Here is a 6490-nt window from a genome sequence, read left to right as displayed (position 1 = left end):
GTTTGCAGCCTTGTCTTATTCCTAACTTTAATGGGGATGCTTTGAAAATTTTCCATTAAACATCATGTTTGCAGGAGGTTTCTGCTAGATATCCTTTATCAGAATAGAGAGGTTCCCTTTTATCGTATTTTGCTGAGAAAGACTTCCTTAATGAAGACAGTCTTGCCCTACCAGATATTAATATATCTGTAACTCTGCCTTACAGAGTTACAGTAAAGAGTGTAGTATTAGCACTGGGATAGAGAGAACAATGGCAGATTAACAGAGTCTAGAAATAGATGCAAATGTATATAAGAAGTCAGATGATTTATTCTGGTTCACTTTGGTCTCATTTTGTTATATTTTCCTTTTTCTCTTGCATTGGCTCTTTGAGTCTCTATTGAGCCACCTGGGAGGCTCAGAGCCTAGAATTTCAGCCTGTCTATTAAGCTTGGCTGTACAATGCAAACGGCTGAAGGGTCACACTTACCAACAACAACAAAAAGAATTAAAAACCATCAGAAAGGGCTTTCAATGACAGTTGTGGAAAACTGAAGATACTTGAAATGTACAAAACAGATTTTTTTAAGCTACTATTGCATCTAAAATAATTTAAAGGCAATTATATGTCCTGACTAAAGACAAGTTAAAATAAAATAAGAGAAAGAGTTGAAGTGAGATAAATTCCTGCCAAATATCTGACCAGCCTTTAAAGGAATGTCTTGTATTCTTACCACATATTTCTTAAAGAGGAAAGCTCAGGGTTAGATAGACTAGGGGTACACTCAGCTCAAGAGTCTTGGGCAGGCACAAACTCCATGCATGCTGGGGTATCAGCAGCAGGCTAATCTGCAATGAGCAAAATGATCTACAAAAAACCACCCCAGATGTAGGATTGATCCCTGATGGGCAGGACTGATCTAGGCTTGCGCTATGCTAGTATCAAAGGTAGTCCAATTCAGTGGGCAGAGAATAGCAACAGAACCAGGGTGGTGTTCTGATTGCTACTGGTATATCTGGTTAAGAAGAAAATCTCAGCCAGTTCTTGGGGGATATAATTTCTGGGAACAGTGATGGTCAAGGCTAGGCAGAAAAGTACCAGAACCCTGGTCAACTGAGTTGAAGTTCATGGAAGCCTCAGTCCTTGTACAAATAAGAAAACCAAGAGGGAAGCTCAGTGAACACAGCAAGATTAGGAAAAGGTTTGTGTCCACCCAGAGTGCCCATATATAGGTTTTCTTGCAAAAAATTCATACCATGCCTAAGCAGCAGATGGACAAATCTACTTAATATGGCTACCTTACTGGGATTAATTACATAACTCCAGTGGAGCTTTAGCCTATTTTGGATAAAGGTCCTCACTGCTTACAGTTGAGTGGGATCAAACCATTCTGGCTGTAATGGGGCTTAATCTTTCCAGGCCTGAAAAAGTGTTGGAGCAGGACAGGAATCCTACTCTAATGAGTGAAGAACATGCAGATGAAGTACCACAGATAATCCAAAGGAACAATATGGCTGCATTATTGCAGCACATACAGCTCACTAGACTTGAATAGAACACCACACAGTCTATATCAAGGCATAGTATCTCAAACGATCATCAATGACCTGGAAAAGGACATTCTGGTTTCCCTGCTAATGGCCTGAGACATGGGCCATTCTTTTAACTTCTTGGAGTCATCTTCCCATAAAACAGATTTTATTTGCCTCCTGATAACTACATCAATATCTTACACATATAAGTAAGATACCATTATAAAAATGTGTTGCACATGGGGCACCTGGGTGGTTCAGTTGTTTAAGCATCCGACTTTTGATCTCAGTTCAGGTCTTGATCTCAATGTTGTGAGTTTAAGCCCTGCATTAGGCTTAGAGCCTACTTAAAAAATGTGTTGCACTGTTGGTGGGAATGCAAGCTGGTGCAACCACTCTGGAAAACAGTATGGAGGTTCCTCAAAAAGTTGAAAATAGAGCTACCATATGACCCAGCAATTGCACTACTGGGTATTTACCCCAAAGATACAAATGTAGGGATCCGAAGGGGTACGTGCACCCCAATGTTTATAGCAGCAATGTCCACAATAGTCAAACTGTGGAAAGAGCCAAGATGTCCATTGACAGATGAATGGATAAAGAAGATGTGGCATATATACACAATGGAATATTATGCAGCCATCAAAAGGAATGAGATCTTGCCATTTGCAACGACGTGGATGGAACTGGAGGGTGTTATGCTGAGCGAAATAAGTCAATCAGAGAAAGACATGTATCATATGACCTCACTGATATGAGGAATTCTTTTTTTTTTTTTTAAAGATTTTATTTATTTATTTGACAGAGAGAGACACAGCGAGAGAGGGAACACAAGCAGGGGGAGTGGGAGAGGGAGAAGCAGGCTCCCCGCAGAGCAGGGAGCCCGATGTGGGACTCGATCCCAGGACCCTGGGATCATGACCTGAGCCGAAGGCAGTCGCTCAACCGACTGAGCCACCCAGGCGCCCAAGGAGGAATTCTTAATCTCAGGAAACAAACCGAGGGTTGCTGGAGTGGGGGTTGGGGTGGGAGGGATGGGATGGCTGGGTGATAGACACTGGGGAGAGTATGTGCTATGGTGAGCACTGTGAATTGTGCAAGACTGTTGAATCACAGATCTGTACCTCTGAAACAAATAATACATTATATGTTAAGAAAAAAAAAAAGAAGAAGATAGCAGGAGGGGAAGAATGAAGGGGGGGAAATCGGAGGGGTAGACGACCCATGAGAGATGATGGACTCTGAAAAACAAACAGGGTTCTAGAGGGGAGGGGGGTGGGAGGATGGGTTAGCCTGGTGGTGGGTATTGAGGAGGGCACATTCTGCATGGAGCACTGGGTGTTATGCACAAACAATGAATCATGGAACACTACATCAAAAACTAATGATGTAATGTATGGTGATTAACATAACAATAAAAAATTTAAAAACAAATAAATCAGTTCAGTAAAGTTTAAAATAAAATGTGTTGCAGCACATAAGTATAAAAATAAAAAAGACAGGTAATGGAAGAATGGGAAAGATTTCTTAAAACCTGTTCATGGGAATTTCACAACACAACTACAAATTATCTCTCTAAACCTCCCCTGTTTCCCCAGCACCAGAATAATATCTCCCCCCCTTGAATGACTTCATATATAGCCAAACAAAACTCATGATACTTTCCCATAAATACTCTGCCTTTTCCTATCATATCACTGCATCCTCCTCCTCACTCATACTTGACCATTCCTCTCTCTGCTACATTAATGATCACTGAATTCAAAATTTTCAGTCAAAACTCTATTACTTCATGAAGCTAGTTAGCTGTACTTCTGTTCCCCTAAATATCATCACTCCAACATGTATTTTAGTTAACTTAACTACACACTGGGATTATGGGAAAGGGAGAGATGGCTTCTTAGAGAAGGTGGAATTTGAATTGACCTAGAATGAGTAAAATACTTAATTAAGTAAAATACTTAATAAGTAAAATACTTATTAAGTAAAATACTTAATAAGATATCTTATTAATATCTTAATAAGATATTGGAGATATTCCAGTTAACATCACCACCGCTGCCACCACCACCACCATCATCATTGCTAATACTTGTTCCATTTTTACCATGAGCCAAACACTCCTCTAAGCAGTCTATATGCATTATTTCATTTAATTCTCGTGGCAACATTATGAGGTAATATTATTCGTTCCATTTTATTGATGCATACACAGAGGCACTGATAAAGAAACTTGTTCAAGATTGCTCAGCTACTAAGCAGTAGATCGAAGTGTGAAACACAGAGGCTATGCTTGTAAATACTATGCTACAATGCATAAAGAATTGATTGAGCTGTCCACACTACGCAAAGCAATCTAAAGATTCAATACAATCTCTATCAAAATACCAAAGTATTTTTCACAAAACTATAAGAAATAATACTAAAATTTGTATGGAACCACAAAAGACCCCAAATAGCCAAGCAGTATTGAGAATGTAGAACAAAGCTGGAGGTATCCCAATCCCAGATTTCAAGATACACGACAAAGCTCTAGTAATCAAGACAGGATGGTACTGGCACAAAACAGACACACAGATCAATGGAACAGAAAAGAGAGCCCAGAAATAAACCTGTGCTTATATGATCAATCAATCTATAGCAAAGGAGGCAAGAATACACAATACAGAAAAGACAGTCTCTTCAATAAATGGTGCTGGGGAAACTGCACAGCCACATGCAGAATTAAACTGGAACACTTTCTTACACCATACACAAAATTAAACTCAAAATGGATTAAGGACCTAAATGTGAGACCTAAAATCAGAAAACTCATAGAAGAAAACATAAGCATTAATCTATTTGATATTGGCTATAGTAACATTTTTCTAGACATGTATCCTCAGGCAAAGGAAATGAAAGGAAAAATAAACTATTGGGATTACATCAAAATTAAAAATCTTTTACAGAGCAAAGAAGCCATCAACAAAACAAGGCAACCTACTGACTGGGAGAAGATACTTGCAAGGGGTTATTTCCAAAATACATAAAGAACTCATACAACTTGACACCAAAAAAACCCAAATAATAATCCAATTAAAAATAGACAGAGGACTTGAACAGACATTTTTCCAAAGAAGACACAAAGATGGGGCGCCTGGGTCACTCAGTCGTTGGGTGTCTGCCTTCGGCTCAGGTCATGATCCCAGGGTCCTGGGATCGAGCCCCACATCGGGCTCCCTGCTCAGCAGCAAGCCTGCTTCTCCCTCTCCACTCCCCCTGCTTGTGTTCCCTCTCTTGCTGTTTCTCTCTCTCCGTCAAATAAATAAATAAAATCTTAAAAAAAAAAAAAAGAAGACACAAAGATGGCCAACAGACACATGAAAAGATGCTCCTCATCAGGGAAATGTAGATCAAAACTACAATGAGATATCACCTTATACCTGTCAGAATGGCCAGAATAAAAAAGACAAATAATGAAAAGCATTGGCAAGGATGTGGAGAAAAACGAACCATTGTGCACTGCTGTTGGAAATGTAAATTGATGCAGCCATGTGGAAAACAGTATGGTGGTTCCTCAAAAAAATTAAAAATAGAAATACCATATGATCCAGTAAGCCCACTACTGGGTATGTACCAAATAAAAAAGAAATATGAAAAGATATATGCATCCTATGTTAATCACAGCATTATTTACAATAGCCAAGATACGGGAGCAACCTGTGTCCATAGATAGATGAATGGATAAAGAAGATATATATATGTCATAAAAATTATTAGGCATAAAAAGAGTGAATATTAGTCATAAAAAGTGTGAGATCTTGCCATCTGCAACAACATAAATGGACATAGAGGGTATTTTAAAGTGAATTAGGTCAGAGAAAGACAAATACTGTATGATTTCACTTATATGTGGAATTTAAAAAACATAGCAAATGAACAAACAAACAAAAAGCAGAAACAGAGCCATAAATACAGAGAACAAACTGGTGGTTGCCAGGGGAGAGCAGGTACAAAATGCGTGAAAGGGAGTGAGAGATTCAGGCTTCCAGTTATGGAATGAATAAGTCATAGGAATAAAAGATATAGCATAGGGAATATAGCCAATGGTATTGTAATTGTGTTGTATGGGGACAGATGGTAGCTACACCTGTGGTGAGCACAGCATAATGTATAAACTTGTTGAATCACTATGCTGTACACCTGAAACTAATGTAACATTGTGTGTCAACTATACTTCAATTTAAAAAAAAAGAAGAAAAGGAAAAAAAATAATTTCCTAAGTCTTTTCCTTCCTTCCATTTTTCAGGTTCTTTTTCAAAATCCTTCCATTCATGAAGTATTTTTCTAAGTTCCTGGGGAAAACACACACACACACACACACACACACAGAATTGACTGAGCTAACAATAGCAGATAAGGGGAAACACGCAGTGTTTGAAGAAAAGCCACTGATTAATATGACTGCACACTAATAAAAATGTTCACTCTCTATAAAGATAAAATCAGGTCAGATTATGAAAGGCCTTGAATTCTCTCACGAAATTTGCTTTTATAGAAGTTATTCTACAGATAATGGAGAGCTATCAAAGGTTTTTTAGTAGATAAATGGTATAAAATCTGGCTTTAAGGTATGTAAGTTTGGGGACAGTGAGTAGGATCTATAGATAATGGGAATTCAGCAGAAAATACCAGTAAGAATGTAGCCTTCAGCTTAATTTCAATCAATGCAGATTCTGAAACAATGTAACCTATGGCACCCTCAACAAACATGAAGAAATAAGAACTCAATTCATCATGGGCCAGTAAGTATATAATAATAGTGACTCTTGCTAACTTTATGAAATTATTATTGTCCAAATCTCCTCCTTCCATGGCATACATATTTAATGTACAGTCTCCTCTAATTACTGGATGTGTTTATCAGCTGCATATTTATTAAGTAAAGACAAAGATACTCAATATGTTTGCCCCGCATAAATCTTCTTCCTCTACTCCA

The sequence above is a fragment of the Neomonachus schauinslandi genome, chromosome 5, assembly GCF_002201575.2.
Source record: "Neomonachus schauinslandi chromosome 5, ASM220157v2, whole genome shotgun sequence".
NCBI classification, from domain to species: Eukaryota; Metazoa; Chordata; class Mammalia; order Carnivora; family Phocidae; genus Neomonachus; species Neomonachus schauinslandi.
The sequence above is the reverse complement of the archived record's forward strand: the minus strand, read 5'-3'. Positions refer to the sequence as shown.